Source organism: Sphaeramia orbicularis, unplaced genomic scaffold (genome assembly GCF_902148855.1).
Source record: "Sphaeramia orbicularis unplaced genomic scaffold, fSphaOr1.1, whole genome shotgun sequence".
In the NCBI taxonomy this organism is placed as follows: domain Eukaryota; kingdom Metazoa; phylum Chordata; class Actinopteri; order Kurtiformes; family Apogonidae; genus Sphaeramia; species Sphaeramia orbicularis.
Window position 1 is genome coordinate 260,351 of NW_021941599.1, and position 19,585 is coordinate 279,935.

At 36.9% G+C, this 19,585-nt stretch overlaps 1 pseudogene; it reads right to left on the minus strand.

Moving 5' to 3' along the window:
* Nucleotides 1-19,366, minus strand: part of LOC115416381 (poly(rC)-binding protein 3-like) — a 40,667-nt pseudogene extending 21,301 nt beyond the window's left edge.
* Nucleotides 19,367-19,585: the final 219 nt, after the last annotated feature.

Below are 19,585 nucleotides of genomic sequence, written 5' to 3' on the forward strand. Positions count from 1 at the left end.
AGCAGAGGGAAAAAATTTAAAAATTGTGTACAAGGAACTAATATCTGAGAAAATACATTAATAAATAAAGATAATCAAGACAAAATAGCAATTGCCATGTACAGTAGTAATAACAGAATAAATTCACTATGTACTGCTCAAAAGGAGCATAAAAACAGCATTAAATGTTAGGTGGTTTGTAGATACCCTGTGATGTATAAGAAGTAATGTACATGTATAAATGATAAACTCAGGCTGAATATTGTTAAAATGACACTTATTTATCTTAAGAAATTCCAAGTTCTTCTTATTCACTTTTTTTTTTTAGTTTGTAGATGTAAACATTTTCAGAATGTACTTCTACTTTTTTCACTCTAAAACATAAAGAAAAGTTTGGAGTTGACATTATTTAGAGGTTATTCAGTTATTATTTTACTAGACTGATCCACTTCAGATCATCTTGGGCTGAATGTGGAACCTGGAACTAAACCTTTGATTTAGATTATTATTATTCTCCTCAGATCAAACTGGTTTAACTCAGACCCAAATGGACCCCAGTCTGTGGACCCGTTGAATCCAGAGGTTTGTGCTCTAACAGGGCTCTGGGATCCAAAACTATAAGGACTAATGTCAGATACAGTTGGATATTATGGGATAGATATCAGTGCATTGGTTAGTTGGGTTCAGTTATTCTCTTGTTTCCAAAATGACTCAAGATGGTTTGGACTGAATTTAAATCAGCATTTGATTTAGTGTTTTTTTCTACCTGACTGATTTAAATGTTCTTTGCCTCTAAATGTCTGTAATATTTTCTTGCTCTGACTGTAAATACTAATGTGTCTTCCTCATCTAACCATCTACTGTCATCACATCTGACTGGAGGAAGAACATCTACCATTAAACTACAGTCAAATACTGATGTTTATCAACTCTAGGACATAAATATGTGGACACATCATGTCTCCAGCTGTTAAGATGTCCTGTTCATGAGGATCAGACATAGAAACATCAATATTAATAATCAATAGGACATCTATCCCATAATATCCAACTCTATTCTGACATGAGTCCTTCTAGTTTTGGATCCCAGAGCCCTGTTAGAACACAAACACCGGGATTCCAGCGGGTCCACAGACTGGGGTCCATTTTGGGTCTGAGTTTGGCTGTTATGCTAACAGCCAAAAACTTCTCCATAATTAAAGGTGTGTGCTGAACAGGTGAGTGCCGTCGGTTTGTGTTTTACTAGGGTTATCGTAGAGGTTTGGTTGTAGTTGACAGTATTTGTGTTTAAGGAGCTTTTATCATGAAGCCCATCTTTAATGTTCAGAACTGTGGTTCACAAACCAAAGGGGGACGTCACACCTGGTTCACCTACTGCTTTAATACTGTTCAATACTTAAAACTGATGGACTGAACAGCAGTCACAAAATGAGGAAAATATTCTCCCCCTGAGAAGTTTAAAGACATTAAAAATAATAAAATAAAATAAAAAAAACAAAACAATAAAATCAGAGAAATAAGGCCTTTTCCACTTTCACTTCTGGCAGTGCCTTTTTTGCAGTGTATAAAGCAGATTACCAACGTGTGCCCTCATTTTATCTTGTGTCCTTCTACTTATCAGTTAGAGCTGGAAGTGGAAAACCTTTGGTGTTCTATTAGTATGTGAGAGCGTAGAGAGCAGGGCCACAGGATGTCCATCCCCGCGGGGCATCATTTCCATTAGAATGGGGAAGACGGAGGTTTTAAAGGCTTCTTCCCCTTTAAGAAGAGTTTTAATGAGGGTGGAAAAGAGTGTCAAGTCTGCACTTGAGTGATTGTACCGTCAACCACCTCCTCTACTGGCATCATCACTGCCCAACTTTGAATTAGTGAATCTGAACACAGGTAGCTCTGGAGATGCTCTGGAGACAAGGACAGATGAAGGCAGATTATTAATGGAGACTGGATGGCCCACTGGAATTAAGGGGGGTCCACATCAAAACAGCCATAAGTGTCTTTACTTATACGGTTATCAGCAGCCGTACACGTCCTGACAACCGAGCAGGAGCTGAGCTGTGGAGTCATTCACCCTCCAAATCCACAAGGACAGCCATGTTCACAGTCAGGAGCCATGACTCACCGGTTACTGTAAAAAGCTGCTCTGCTTCTATTAGCAAGGTTTGATATCCTCAGCCTCAGATCACAACTGTCCAACTCAGACCCAAATGGACCCCAGTCTGTGGACCCGTTGGAATCCAGTGTTTGTGTTCTGACAGGGCTCTGGGATCCAAACTATAAGGACTAATGTCAGAATACAGTTGGATTTATGGGATAAATATCCTATTGATTATTAATATTGATGTTTGTGTGTCCGATCCTCTTGAACAGGACATCTAACAGCTGGAGACATGATGTTGTCCACATATTTATGTCCACAGAGTTGACAAAACATCAGTCTTTGACTGTAGTTTAATGGTAGATGTTTCTTCCTCAGTCAGATGTGATGACAGTAGATGGTTAGATGAAGAAGAACATTAGTATTTACAGTCAGAGCAGGAAAATATTACAGACATTTAGAGGAAGAACATTGAAAATCAGAGTCAGGGATAAAAAAGAAATGGGGTGGTTTTTGGGTGATTATTAAATGGCTTTTGGGTTGTTTTGAGTGATTATTAAGTGAATTTTTTGGGGGGTGATTATTAAGGGAATTTTTTTTTGGGGGGGGGGGGGGGGTGATAAGTGATTTTTGGGGTTTTTTGGGTGGTTTTTGGGTGATTATTAAGTGAAATTTTTTTTTTGGGTGACTATTAAGTGATTTTTGGGTGATTATTAAGTGATTTTTTTTTTTTTTTTGGGGTGATTATTAAGTGATTTTTGGGTGTTTTTTTGGTGATTATTAAGATAATTTTTTTTTTTGGGGGGGGTGACTTATTACGTGATTTTTGTGTGTTTTTGGGTGATTATTTAGTGATTTATTTATTAAATTTTTTTTGGTGATCATTAAGTGATTTTTGGGTGGTTCTTGGGTGATTATTAAGTGAATTTTGGGTTGTTTGTGTGAATTTTGGGTGAGGTGTCCCACATATTTATGTCCATAGAGTTGATAAACATCAGTATTTGACTGTAGTTTAATGGTAGATGTTTCTTCCTCAGTCAGATGTGACGACAGTAGATGGTTAGATGAGGAAGAACATTAGTATTTACAGTCAGAGCAGGAAAAATATTACAGACATTTAGAGGAAGAACATTGAAAATCAGAATCAGGGAGAAAAAAAGAAAATCAGTTCAAACCATCTCTGCATCATTTTGGAAACAATGATAATAGTTAAACCCAAACGAACCAATGCACTGATATCTATCCCATAATATCCAACTGTATTCTGACATTAGTCCTGATAGTTTTGGATCTCAGAGTCCTGTTAGAACACAAACACCTGGATTCAACGGGTCCACAGACTGGGGTCCATTTGGGTCTGAGTTAAACAGTTATGATCTAAGGAGAATAATACATTGCTTATAATTATTTATAAAATTAAGAAGACATAAAGAACTTACATCTGGGTGGGGTATGGCGTACTGTCCCTGAATTGTGTAGGCCTGCAAGGAGGAGAAAACAAAGCAGATTTGAACCTGTATTCTATTTCTTATATACAGTACATTCTGTTACATTCAACAAATCAGAAAAGAAAATGCAATTTACACTTCAACTGTGACTGAAGAACTCTGAATTCTAATTGAGATTAAATCAACGCCAGCAAAATACATGAAATTCTGTCAGACACACACACACACACATACACACACACACTTAACTAATCAAATAGATCTTTCCATTTCACTGGGTCTGTTTCATCTGCAGACATGTATTAACTGTAACTGATGCACTGTGTGTAGAGGGAGAAGGACTGACTGTCCACCAACGAGATCTTCATGAAAAAATAATCCAATTATTGGTGGAAAAAAAGTTATGTAATTTACTGTGACAGGTGTTTGTGCTCTAACAGGACTCTGGGATCCAAAACTATAAGGACTAATGTCAGAATACAGTTGGATATTATGGGATAGATATCAGTGGATTGTTTCGTTTGGGTTCAATTATTATCTTTGTTTCTAAAATGACTCACAGATTATTTGGACTTTATTTCTCTCAACATTGATTTTTTTTTTTTTTTTTTTTATCCATGACTGATTTTTAATGTTCTTCCTCTAAATTAATAAAATATTTTTCCTGCTCTGACTGTTAATGTTCTTCCTCATCTAACCATCTACTGTCATCACATTGGACTGAGGAAGAAAAATCTACCATTAAACTACAGTCAAATATTGATGTTTATCAACTATATGGACATAAATGTTTTGGGACACATCACCCAAAATTCACTCAAAACAACCCCAAAAAAATTACTTAATAATCACCCAAAAATGACTTCGGAATCACCCAGAAAAAAAAAAAAAACAATCGCTTATAATCATCCCCCCCAAAAAATTCACTTACTAGTCACCTAAACAAAGAAAAAGTCTAGCTTTAAACTACAGTGAAATATTGATGTTATCAACTCCATGGACATAAATATAGGACACTCACCCAAAATTCACACCCAAAAACCACCCAAAAATCACTTGTCATCCAAAAACCACCCCTTTTGTTTTTTTTATCCTGACTCTGATTTAAATGTTCTTCCTCTAAATGTCCTGGTAATATTTTTCCTGCTCTGACTGTAAATACTAATGTTCTCTCATCTAACCATCTACTGTCATCACATCGACTGAGGAAGAAACATCTACCATTAAACTACAGTCAAATACTGATGTTTATCAACTCTGGACATAAATATTTGGACCATCATGTCTCCAGCTGTCAGATCTCCTGTTCGAGGAGGATTGGACACACAAACATCAATAGTAATAATCAATAGGATATCTATCCCATAATATCCAACTGTATTCTGACATAGTCCTGTATGTTTTGGATCCCAGAGCCCGGTTAGAACACAAACACCGGATTCAACGGGTCCACAGACTGGGGGTCCATTTGGGTCTGAGGTTGGACAGTTATGATCGATTATATGACATGGTCTTTTATTTGGGCCTGGAAGTCTAACAGAACTGGGACTGTTAGGTGACCTCTGTCTAAATGTTTCATTTCCTTGATGATCTTAAAGATTTACATGTGACAAATATGTAAAAATCTGTGAATATGAATGGTGGAATCCTTTTTCCCACACTGTGAAACACATGCAGTCATTCAACCAGCTGACTTCCGAATGTTTGGGGTGTAAACGGAACTCAGTGTGTTCGTCAGTGTTGAACGGCAGCAGGTTTAAAGGTGACACTGACCTTCTGCTTTTCCTCTAAACAGGATGGGATGATGGGAATTAATCAATTCACTGATCAATACTGATGTGGCAACTTTGGTTTTTATTGACTCATGCTTTAGTGATGAATGGATAGATAGAACGATAGAACAATAGAACGATAGAACGATAGATAGAACGATAGATAGAACGATAGATCGATCGATCGATCGAGTCGATCGATCGATCGATCGATAGATAGATAGATAGATAGATAGATAGATAGATAGATAGATAGATAGATAGATTTCTAAAGCACCCCATCAGAACACTTTCTCCTGACTCTTTTCAGTTCCAGTTCTTTTTGGGTCTAAACCAGTGGACCTTGGACCCAGTTCATCTTCAGCTCCTCTGAACATGCACTGGGTACAAACCAACCAACAAAACAGCCGCCTCTGAATGTGCGTCTGTTTTTCATATTTATCTCTCCTTTCCTTCATTTCCAAATCCAGTCCAGTGCCAGATCTGCAGCTGAATTCCACACGTTCACTGGACGTTTTGGTGGGACTTATCGTTCCTTCTCTGACACTAACATTGATGAGACAAACATTCCATTACACTTCCCATCATCCATCATCTTCAGGTGGATACAGTCCAAACCCAGGACAGCTGTTTTTTTTTAAGTCTGTTTGAAAATAGAGAACAGGTTGTAATACACAAACTAAACGGCTGCTGTGGAGTCTGCTCTTACCGACCACCGAAAAAATGACAGGGGTGGAGGCAGGCTTCGGCCGATACGGAATAGTGTCACCTGTGGGTGGGAGACGGGGAGGAAAACAAAGAACAGCTTATGTTAGTGAGTACATGGAACTACTGGCACTGTAGTAATAGTATATGGAACTACTGGCACGTATAATATTACCTGGAACTACTGGCACTGTAGTAATAGTACATGGAACTGTCACTGTAGTAATAGTACATGGAACTACTGGCACTGTAGTAATAGTACATGGAACTACTGGCACTGTAGTAATAGTACATGAAACTGTCACTGTAGTAATAGTACATGGAACTGTCACTGTATTAATAGTACATGGAACTACTGGCACTGTAGTAATAGTATATGGAACTACTGGCACTGTAGTAATAGTACATGGAACTACTGGCACTGTAGTAATAGTACATGGAACTACTGGCACTGTAGTAATAGTATATGGAACTACTGGCACTGTAGTAATAGTACATGGAACTGTCACTGTAGTAATAGCACATGGAACTACTGCCACTGCAGTAATAGTACATGGAACTACTGTCACTGTAGTAATAGTACATGGAACTGCTACTGTAGTAATAGTACATGAAACTGTCACTGTAGTAATAGTACATGGAACTACTGTCACTGTAGTAATAGTATATGGAACTACTGGCACTGTAGTAATAGTACATGGAACTACTGGCACTGTAGTAATAGTATATGGAACTACTGGCACTGTAGTAATAGTACATGGAACTACTGGCACTGTAGTAATAGTACATGGAACTACTGGCACTGTAGTAATAGTACATGGAACTACTGGCACTGTAGTATAGTAACATGGAACTGTCACTGTAGTAATAGTACATGGAACTACTGGCACTGTAGTAATAGTACATGGAACTACTGGCACTGTAGTAATAGTACATGAAACTGTCACTGTAGTAATAGTACATGGAACTGTCACTGTAGTAATAGTACATGGAACTGTCACTGTAGTAGTAGTAGTACATGAAACTGTCACTGTAGTAATAGTATATGGAACTACTGGCACTGTAGTAATAGTACATAGAACTACTGGCACTGTAGTAATAGTACATGGAACTACTGGCACTGTAGTAATAGTACATGGAACTGTCACTGTAGTAATAGTACATAGAACTGTCACTGTAGTAATAGTACATGGAACTACTGGCACTGTAGTAATAGTACATGGAACTGTCACTGTAGTGATAGTACATGGAACTACTGGCACTGTAGTAATAGTACATGGAACTACTGGCACTGTAGTAATAGTACATGGAACTGTCACTGTAGTAATAGTACATGGAACTACTGTCACTGTAGTAATAGTACATGGAACTGTCACTGTAGTAATAGTACATAGAACTGTCACTGTAGTAATAGTATATGGAACTACTGTCACTGTAGTAGTAGTACATGGAACTACTGGCACTGTAGTAATAGTACATGGAACTACTGTCACTGTAGTAATAGTACATGAACTACTGGCACTGTAGTAATAGTACATGGAACTGCTGGCACTGTAGTAATAGTACATGGAACTACTGTCACTGTAGTAATAGTACATGGAACTACTGGCACTGTAGTAATAGTACATGGAACTGTCACTGTAGTAATAGTACATGGAACTACTGGCACTGTAGTAATAGTACATGGAACTACTGGCACTGTAGTAATAGTACAAGGAACTGCTACTGTAGTAATAGTACATAGAACTGTCACTGTAGTAATAGTACATGGAACTGTCACTGTAGTAATAGTACATGGAACTACTGTCACTGTAGTTAATAGTACATGGAAACTACTGTCACTGTAGTAATAGTACATGGAACTGTTACTGTAGTAATAATACAATGGAACTGTCACTGTAGTAATAGTACATGAACTGTCACTGTAGTAATAGTACATGGAACTGCTGTCACTGTAGTAATAGTACATGGAACTGTCACTGTAGTAATAGTACATGGAACTACAGTCACTGTAGTAATAGTACATGGAACTACTGTCACTGTAGTAATAGTACATAGGCGTGTTTGGTTGGTTTTTCCATTTCTCTCAGGTAGTAACTTTACTTTTTGTCATTAGAGAAAATGAAAATCAGTCCTTTTTTAAAATTTGGTGTATCTGTTTTGACAGTGGAAAAGTAAAACGCCTTGAAATTCAATTGTAATTCTTCTATTTATAATGAAAAATCAAAACTAACCACTAGTTTTTCTTTTGTTTCTGAAAATAAAATCCAGTTCCCCACAGATCCACTGTCCGGGTTCAAACAGACGTTGCAGTTGTGTAATTAACCATCACAGAGGGTTCGAGCAGGTGAATATTTCAACGTACCTCCAGCATGACCACACAGATCTGTTTGACACACTGGATGATGGCGTCTGGCGTCCCAGAGATTGTCACCGCAGTTCTGTGGAGTTGGGCACATGTCCCCGGCCACCTGGACCTGGGCCCCTGTGGACTGAGGGACAGGAAGGGACTTTGAGGTGCACACAGAGTAGACGCAGTCACGCAGGCGGCGCTTTAAAGGCCTCCGCGGGACGCCGCAGCCTCCAACCTGCAGGCAGGCGCGCTGCATTTTAACAATACTTCAAGGTCCAGCTCCCGCCTGGTTTCGTGTCCATGCTGCGTGTGCTGCCTCTGTCTAACAGCAGTGTTTAACACCTGCCAGGACACATCAGCTGATACCAGTGGGACAGAAAAAGGCAAACGCAGCCCCTGGTCTTTGTTCACTGAAGCTTTTGCACATAATGTGTTTGCAATCGGGCCATTAAAGCAAGTCAGTCTGCCATCTGCTGAGAGAAAACAAAGACTGAAATACATCTGTGAGTAGAAGTGGACGCCCTGTTAACCACTGTGGAGGCTTCGTGTTCTCACCCACTGTCTCTGAAAAACAACCACAATTTATGAATTCAACCTGAATATGGTCCATACGTATCAGCTGCTGCCATCAGGAAACGGTATGGAAGTAAATCTGTCTCATCAGATTTGGAATTATAAAAGCTATTGAATTTCTAGCAATGAATTTTTTTGCACTGAAATGAAGTATCTGAATTTTTTTTTGCGCTGAAATTAAGTATCGGAATTTTTTTGCATTGAAATTAAGTATTTGAATTTTTTTTGCACTGAAATTAAGTATTTGAATTTTTTTACAGTGAAATTAAGTATCGGAATTTTTTTGCATTGAAATTAAGTATTTGAAATTTTTTTTCGCAGTGAAATGAAGTATCTGAATTTTTTTGCATGTGAAAATTAAGTATCTGAATTTTTTTGCACTGACATTATCTGAATTTTTTTGCTTTGAAATTAAGTATTTAAATTTTTTTATGCTGAAATTAAGTATCTGAATTTTTTTGCATTGAAATTAAGTATTTGAATTTTTTTGCAGTGAAATTATCTGAATTTTTTTTGCACTGAAATGAAGATCTGATTTTTTTGCATTGAAATTAAGTTATTTGAATTTTTTTTGCAGTGAAATTAAGTATCTAAATTTTTTTGCAGTGAAATAAAGTGTCTGAATTTTTTTTGCAGTGAAATGAAGTATCTGATTTTTTTTGCACTAAAATTAAGCATCTGAATTTTTTTGCATTGAACTTAAGTATTTGAATTTTTTTGCATTGAAATTAAGTATTTGAAATTTTTTTGCAGTGAAATTAAGTATCTGAATTTTTTTGCAGTGAAATTAAGTATCTGAATTTTTTTTTGCACTGAAATTAAGTATCTGAATGTTTTTTGCACTGAAATTAAGTATCGGAATTTTTTTTGCACTGAAATTAAGTATCTGAAATTTTTTTGGACTGAAATTAAGTAGCGGAATTTTTTATTGCACTGAAATTAAGTATCAGAATTTTTTTTGCACTGAAATTAAGTATCTGGATTTTTTGTCTCTGAATTCAACTATGTTCATGAATTTAGAATAAAAAAATTCAGATGCAAAAAATTCAAAAGCAAAAAATTCAGATGCAAAAAATTTGGATCGCACATCCGCGCTGACAGTCTTCCTGCATCGGTGTCACATGACCCAACCTAATGTAACTTGATTGGCTGGCCATCGGTTTGACTTGAGATAGAATCGTTGCTTATTCTTGGTGTCCCGGATGTGATCTGAATGTTTTGCATCTGAAATTTCTGCATCTGAATTTTTTTGTATCTGAATTTTTTTATTGTAAATTTATGAACATAGTAAAATTGAATGACAAAAAAATCAGACACTTAATTTCAGTGCAAAAAAAAGTCAGTGCTATAAATTCAACGGCTTTTATAATTCAGAATCTGAGAGACAGACTTACTTCCATAAAACGGCGTCTTTAATTTAGCCAGTATTATCCGATATCAATGTTCAAACAGTATTAAAGTTTTTTATTAACCGTTTCACTTAAGTCAGATGGTTGTGGAACACACGAACTGAATCAATAACAATATCAAAGAAACACCAGTTAGCATACGCTAGTTTTCTTTAATTATGTAAGAGGATTAGAGCTACAAAAAATAAAGTAAAAAATAAATATATGGGGCCGGATGTCCTAAGGTCCCAATTTGCGTCTACTAATTTGCGTGTGCAATCTAGAATTGTGCGTGTGGGGTTGAACTGCGGTTTACAGTTGTTTGTGCAAATGTGAACAGGTGCAAAGTCTTGCAGACCGCCCTATTTAAATGAGGGTTTAGCGTGTGCTACTGGTTGTCGTCATGGAGACCGTCCACTGTCTAAACTGCTGTGGGATAAGCAGCACTAATGGAAACATGACTGAATGATCCAGACGAATGGAAGTGGGACGTGGGAGGAGTTTAGTCATAGAAGTATTGGTGACTCATTCATTCATTTATTTGTCATTTTAGAGGTGGGGGGGGTGTGGGGTGGTTGGATTGAATGACTGACAGGTGCACAGAATTTAGTCCCACTGTAGCCTAACTTCGGTGAGTATTTTTAATCACATCATCAGATCAAGTGTGTGTGTGTGTCAATTATTTTTTTCGTCATTCCAAAATGTTCACACAAGGCTGAAAAATGCGTTCTCTGCGTCTCGTTTCATTGTTTCGATGTCTCCTTGCGACCAAGGTTGTTATCGTTAACGAAAACTAACGAAATGACGAAAACTAGAATTGTAAAACATTTTCACAAACTGAAATATATAAAAGTATAATTAAAAGAAAAAAACACAACTAACTGAAACTGTTTTGTGTGTTTACAAAACTAACTAAAAGGGATAAAAAATTATGGATAAAATTCCCTTCATTTGTGTCTTTGTCAGTGTCGGATTGATATGAAATGGATTTCTTTGTCTCTCTCAGTTTTCTGTGCTGTCTCCATACGACACTTTTTGCTCCGTCACTTGTGTTCACTTGTGGTTTCCAGTCGTCTTCTGGTCCCCACTCTACCTGGAAACATGGAGACTAAAGCAGCAGAGTCCTGTCTGGGATTGATTTGAATAGGAGCACAGAGAAGAAGAGAAAAGAGACGACCAAACTAAAACTAATACTAAAACTAAGCATTTAGAAAAAAAAAAAAGAAACTAGTAAAAACTATCAAATCTGCTCTAAAACGAATTAAAATGAACTGAATTAGACAAAAAAAGTCAAACTAAATAAACTAAACTAGAATGAAATTCAAAACTATTAGAACCCTGCTTGCGACAATAACCACTTCCATGTAGGGATGTAACGATATGAAAATTTCTTATCATGATTATTGTGACCAAAAGTGAAATAATTTAACCAAGTTATATTTTGAAAAAAACAAAATTAAAAATAAATACATAAATAAATAACTGGCACAGTGTCCCTTCTGTGTCAGAAACATTCAAATATTAACCCTTAGTGGTCTGAGTCTATTTTGTCTGTTTTTCAGTCCTTTTGATTTGGCCTTTATATACTATAGAAACAAATGTTTACTATACCCATGTTTGGGATCTGTTTTTTCAGCACAACTTCATCTGTATCATCTGTCTATTATTTTTTTCACTTTAACCTACTATAAAAACAGAAACAAAAAAACACAAAAAATATATAAAATCCATTTGAAAAATGTATATACGTTTGCATAAATAACACAAAGATGCTTAACGAACCTTTTCAAAGACTTTAAAAGTGAATATTGGTTCCAAATATTAGGTATAGAAAATTAAAATTGTAATGAATTAAAACTATACTCAAATATTTGACATAAAAGCAGATCTTAACATAGGTGTTTTCTCTGGAAAAGTGTGGTAATCAAATACGGTTATCGTGATAATTACAATTTAAACGGTAACTAACAGTCTGCAAATTTACCGCCGTTTATCGTTATACCGGTAATCGTTACATCCCTACTTCCATGTGTGTAATTCCACATCCAACCCGATGCTCCTCCCTTTGACACCTGTTCAGTACAGACACGGTTACTATTTGCAGAATTGCTTTGGGGTTTGATAAATCACTTTGCTTGTGCTAAATTAATATATTTACCTTTTCTTCTCCCAGCACACGCACGACTGTTTGTAAATGCCCCATATTCCATATTCATTGTGGTAAATGTACTAACTGGATGCAGACGAGCTGTTTTCCACCTTTGAAAGACACAACCCTTTGTGCGCAGTTACTAAATCAGTTTATACAATTTTTGCATGTGCATCTAGTTTTAATACATGCAAACCTTAGTAGGTCCAGCCTGCGTCCTGCGGTCACCCCGGTGGTAGCACGACAATGGGTGGGGGGTGCATCTCCACTGAAATCTGGCTTCATCATGTCAGTGATGCAAAGTCAGAAGTGTCCATTTCTTCTAAACTGCCCCCCCCCTCAGATCAGTTTGTTTCACTGAAGTTCTTTGCAGAATTTCTTTCGTTCACTCCATGCATGTCATTGTCTGTTCTGTATCCAATGGTTCAATAAATCAGTCCTTAAGGAATATGACATGATTTTTTCATTAAGTATAGAAACAATATTTAGCTTTTACTCTTATAGACCTGATCGATAGAGAAATTAAGATTCTCAGAAAAATCGCCGCTTATCAATTAATCGATCGATAAGGTCAATCAACTAATGATTAATGGATTAATTGATAATTTGCATCCCTACACAGTACACTTCACGACAAAATTTCTGAAAAGGCCTAAGTGACGATTGGGTTTGGTCTGTAAACAAACGGACTGTGTTTATGATGGAGTCATCTGCAGAGTTGTTCACCATGAGAGAAGTGATTTAGATGTGTAAGAGCAGAAGGAGTCCGGATTAGTGATAATTCAGATGTGACTGGGGTTGGACACGTGAACAAACGTGTGATCACAGTCAGACGTGCTTTAACTTCATCCACACACATCTCATACCTCTCTCATCTCCTTTATTTTGGAGCCTCCTTTGCCGATCAGGGACCCACACTGGCTGGCTGGTACCACGAGCCTTAAGGTCACTGGAGGCTTGCTGGTTGCTGGACTGTTGCTCATAGAATTTTATGTCCTGTAAAACATGAACATACGTGTATTTTATCCACACAGGCACCATACGGGTGCCTCCCAAACCTGCAGTGTCTTTTGTGTGTTACTTGTAATAACTATCCAAATGTAATGTAGATGGGATTATTGGATCATGTGCTCGGTGGAAGAGCTTCTTTCAGAAGTTCAGAAGTGCTTCAGCGTCACAGGCCTCATTCTACACGGGCCACTAAGAACACAGCAGTGGACCTGTTGTTCCAACAGGGTTTGACAAGTGGATCAGTATTCAAAGACCAGACAGACGAAGCTAAAAGGAAGAGGCGTCCTCTGATCACCTTCAACAAAGACAGAAATACTGGATCTACAACAGTGGAATCCACCCACAGACCAGTCCACCGGGTCTGGACCAGACCCAGTCCACCAGGTCTGGACCAGACCCAGTCATGGTTTGTTAATTGTTTTCTGTTTCCATTAGAGCTGAAACAATTAATTGATTAGGTGCTTGAAACGAATGCACAAATTCACGATTCGATTAATCAACTCAAAATTATTGAAGGGAGATATTCTATTGCAGTTTTCCTGAATTGAAGCTTCTTTGTGCGTCACAATAAGCGTCCGTGTGAAACGCAACAGTGGAACCAATGTTTAACAGCAGAGAAATGAAGGAAACAAAGCTTTGATTCAGGAGAATTGTGGCTGAATAATTTTTTTTGGATCACTTTGAGTCGATTAATTGTTTCAGCTCTATTTTCCATGAACAAGTCAAACAAACATACGCAGACACAATGGACTTAAACCTAAACTTTACAGTAGTTTTCTTCTTTTGCTGCTGTCGGAGTCAGAACTGTGAACAGGATTCACACAGATCTGAAACACACGCTCAGTGTTTTGGATTGAACAGTTTAACCTTGAACATATAACTATAACCATTTTTTTAAATTTTATCTTGCAGTATTATTATTATTATCATTCTTCTTCTTCTTCTTCTTCTATTATATTATTATTATTGTTAATGTTATTTTATTTAATTGTTCGTGTACTTAAGCAGGTAGTATCAGTGTGGATCACATCGTTTCTGTGCTTGCAAATGGATACTGTTATGTAGGGCTGTAAGAACATATCGGTTTGCAGTGTATTGCGATATTTCATTTCACAATACTGTATTGATATTAAAAAGTACTGTATTGATATTTGTAGGTATTTGTTCAAATGCAGATATTGTGGAGGTTCATTTTTTTCTTTTGTTTTTCTTTTCTTACATTTTATTTCTTATTATTTAACACCTTTTTTAATTAAATAATGTTCGTTCCTTTGTTTGGATTGAACTCAAATACTGTTCTGACGTTAGTTCTGAACTAATAGAATATGAACATTTGAACAGGATCTGAAACTACTACTAAACAGAATTTCAGTTTGAACACAGGACATTTTGTGATATAACATTAGATCCTGTTGGGATCAAATAAAATGTGTTTAGTATTTGTGCAGATTTCTGCTGTAATTCAATTCTTCCAGGAAATAATCATTTAAAAAAAAAAGAAACAAACAAAAATAACCTTTTAACAGTGTCATGATATATCGTGATATATGGTATCATGATCCTAGTATTGTGATTTGTATCATTTTCCAGATTCTTGCTGATACACAGCCCTAGTGTTCTGTGTGTTTGGAATGGGAGGACCCCAGGAGGAGGAGCTGATGTCCTGCATCAGCTGACGTGGATCCTAATAAAAGAATAAATAAATAACTGACACCTGTAGTCTGACGTGAAGCTGTTGGGTTCTTGGGTTCTGATTATTACACGGTCGTAACTTGCTTCTGTTCTTGTCCAGTTGAGTCATGTGTCACTGCAGAACCATGGAATTATTTATTTGGAAATGTCCTGAGAACTGTCCTCAGATGAGCGGGAAGAAAAATTACATCTCTAAGCTTATTGCTGATGTTTTTCCTCTAAAATCGTGTTTTTCATTTCATTTTCTATGTTTTTTTTTTGTTTTTTTTTTATTGAGTCCCATCACAGTGGAATCTGTTGTGTGTCAATCACCAAATTCAGTTCAATGATTCATTTATCAAAGATTAAGTAAAACTGAAAACCAGTGAACACAGACTCCTGGGCTCATTTAACAGCAGTGACGTTACAGTAATATTTGTCTTTTCATATCTAAGGCTCCGTTCAGATGCAGGTAAATGTGGCCCAAGTCTGATTTTGTGTCCATATGTGACCTGTACCTGGTCTGTTAAAGAACAGCACTAATCTGACCCAGACCACGTTCATATGTGGCCCTAAATCTGACCCAGACCACGTTCATATGTGGTCCTAAATCTGATCTAGATCTGATATTTTCCAATGCGACTTCAGTTTGAACAGCCAGGTCACATTTATCTGACCTTTACGTCATTGAAATGTGACAAACGTCCCAGTTCTGTGTCCGTAAACACACTGTGTGTCTGCGTGGTCACGTATTCCATCAGGACCTCTTTAGTGCATGTGGGTCACTTCAGGACCTCTTTAGTGCATGTGGGTCACTTCAGGGTCACATTCAGTTCAGACTCAAAACTGATAGAAGTCGCATTTAATGTGGAATATGCAGGAGCACAGAAAAAATTGGATTTCACCAACAAATCTGAATTGTGCATTTAGACCTGCTGTGGGCGGAGCCTTAGTGTTGTCCATACAAATGGTATAGGTGTTTTATGTTTTATTGTTGCTCATGGCCATGACATGCAGTGATCCTCTGAGAGAGCTTTAGGAATGACATATATAATATATATATATATATATATATATATATATATATATTGTGTGTGTGTGTGTATATGTATATATTGTTATATATGTATATGTGTATATGTATATATGTGTGTGTATATATATATATATATATTATATATAATATATATATATACATACATACATATTATATATATATATATATATATATATATATATATATATATATATATATATATATATATGGAGAGGGGAGAGAGAGAGAGAGAGAGACATATTTGTGCCCTGTTGCACCTGTTTTGCAGCTCCAGAGGCTGTGAGGCTCTAATGCAGATCTGGCTCATACTTTGTTATATCAGATAAGTCTGTTCATTGTATTTCTTGAGACTGACTTTGAAACTGAAATAGAAGCGTCCTAAAAATAAGTTTTCTGGAAAACTGAGATAGCCATGCAAGCTATTAATGTGAGAAATTAAAAAGAGCACATTTAACACTCATCTAAAAGGCCATTGTCCTGCAGGACAGGTGCATTGTATGTACACAAAGAGGACAAAAAGGCTCTGAAATTACATTGGACTTAGTCCATACATGTGCCTGGTGAACTAATATAGAACGTCAGTTTGTCAAACTACAACAGACTGTGCATGCAACACATTGTGCACAAGAACTGCTTCCAGACATTACACAACACAATCCATCATACCTCCTCAAATTTGTAGGCGATCATGGCAAAAGCCTTAAAGATTGTGTCTGTGGCCCGGTGATGGTGACGATCCTCTCAGGACAGTTTCCCTCAGAAATGTTGATTCGTGCTCCACTCTGGATAAACGACATATTAGCAAAGGAGGTGACGCAGTTTGACAAATTCTACAATGATTGGCCCTTTATTCAACTGAAGGCATATAGGGATGTAACGATTACCACATATATAATATATATATATATATATATATATATATATATATATATATATATATATATATATAGATATATATGTCACAGTAGAGATTGAAATCCAGTAGGATTCGTAATCCTACTAGGACAGATAGGACAGATAGGAATTGTAGTTTGTCCTAGGACAAACTACAATTCCTATCTGTCCTAGTAGGATTACGAATCCTACTGGATTTCAATCTCTACTGTGACACATTATATATATATATATATATATATATATATATATAATATATATACTATATATATATATATATATAGATATATATATATATATATGTATGTATAAAACGACATATGTACAGTATAACGATAAACGACAATAAAATTGCAGATGGTTAGTATTACTGTTTAAATTCTAATTTTCATGATAACTGTTTGATTACCACACTTTTAGAGGAAAAACCCTATGTACAGATCTGCTTTTATGTCAGATATTTGACTGTAGTTTTAATTATTACAGTTTTAATTTTCTGTACCTAATATTGGAAACAATATTCACTTTTAAAGTCTGTGAAAAGGTTTGTAAGCATCTGTGTGTTATTTATGCAATAAATTTAAATACATTTTCAAATCGGATTTTAATTTTTGTGTTTTTGTCTTTTTATGTTTTTATAGTAGGCTGAAGTGAAAAAATAATAGACAGATGAGACAGATGAAGTTGTGCTGAAAAAACAGATCCCAAACATGGGTATAGTAAACATTTGTTTATAGTATGTAAAGGTAAAATCAAAAGGACTGAAAAACGGACAAAATAGGCTCAGACCACTAAGGGTTAATATTTGAATGTTTCTGCAACAGAAGGGACATTGTACCAATTATTATTATTATTATTTTTTTTTTTTTCATAATACAACTTGGTTAAATTCTTTCAGTGTGTGTATTAGTACTTTTTGAACATTTTGAGCACAGTTTCAATAATACAGTGATAATAATGATAACTAATAATTTTGGTCACAAACTGTGATATGACATTTCGTATCGTTACATCCCTAAAGGCTATTGTATTGTTGGAGTTACCAGTTTTAATGCCTGAAAGACTCAGACTGAAACCTACCTCTTCTCTCATTTTTTTGACAGTTTCCCCTTTCTGTAACAAAAGCAAAACTTTATGAAAAAGATGTGGTACTTTTTCTATTTGTACATATGTACATGAGTATGTTAAAATAACGTACCTTTCCGATTATGCTTCCCACTCCTGTAAAAAAAAAATGGAGAAAAGGAAGAAATGGACTGAACACATTTTTGCATAAACAGACTTTTGAATCCCTGGTCATGGCGCAGCGGTCATGCATTTGTTTTTCCTGAACGTGGTGCACAGGGTTCTGGGCATGCACAGGATGAGCAGCTCCATGGTGGTGCCACGTTCCCATATGCACAGAATCACTCTGGTTGAGGTTTGGGGGTGGGGGTGGGGGGGCAGTGCTGGCTCCCAGCATCAACACTCCCTGACCTCTCCTCCAGACTGGGGGGTGGGGGGTTACAGTCACTGACGTTGAAGCTGTCGGCCTGTATTGCACACCGCCAAGGTCTGCTCTAAGCATACATTTATATTCAGCAAGCAATTATGGAAGGGAGCGCAAAAAAAAGAAAGAAAGAAAAAAAAAACAACCGCTCTGAACGTTCCTGGTAATGCTACAGCTACGGTCTATGTAAAAAAACAAAACAAAAAAGAGTGTATACTGAGCCTTTCCAAAAACAGATACAGGATCCTACATTAACAACTGGAATTAACCTGGGTTAAAGGAGTGGAGCAGTCCTTATTGTTTTGGATCCAGACCCCTGTTAAAACAGAAACACCTGGATTCAGCAGGTCCGCAGACTGTGGTCCATTTGGGACTGAGTTAAACAGTTATGAATATGAGATATGGATATTCTGCTTAATTTTCTTAACACTGTAAGGGCAAAATATGTAGCATTTCCTTCAAAACCACTGTATAGTCTCTTCCAATAAGAATCCCTCTAAGTCCTCCCTTCAGACCATGCTCAGTGTGTGCTGGTGTATTCACATGCAGAAATCTGCCTCCTGCTTGTATGTTCTTCTTTTGTTTGGAAAGATTCTGTCATTGACCTTCAGCTTTTGCCTTCAGCCAGTGTCAGTGCTGGACTTGATGCGAACCCTCAGACTGTGGTCGTACTGCTCTGTCCTCTTCCTGCTCTGACTGCACAGCTCTGTCTGAGACACAAACTATTAAGACAAATGTCGCTCAGTACGCAGGCGTATCCCCTTGGTGTGGTTGGTCGTCATAGCGACACAGTGTAAACTGGAGCTGCACAATATATCGTTTGAGCATCGACATCGCAGGTCCTGCAATGTAGGAGGTAAATGAACTCAACATGTTCTCATCTAAGTTCAGCCTGGGTACCTGACACACTCTGCACACAGCCATCCACCAATCACAGTCGTTCTTAATCAATTTGGGGTGAGTCGCTGGTAACATCATCAAAAAATGAGCAATTGAACAAG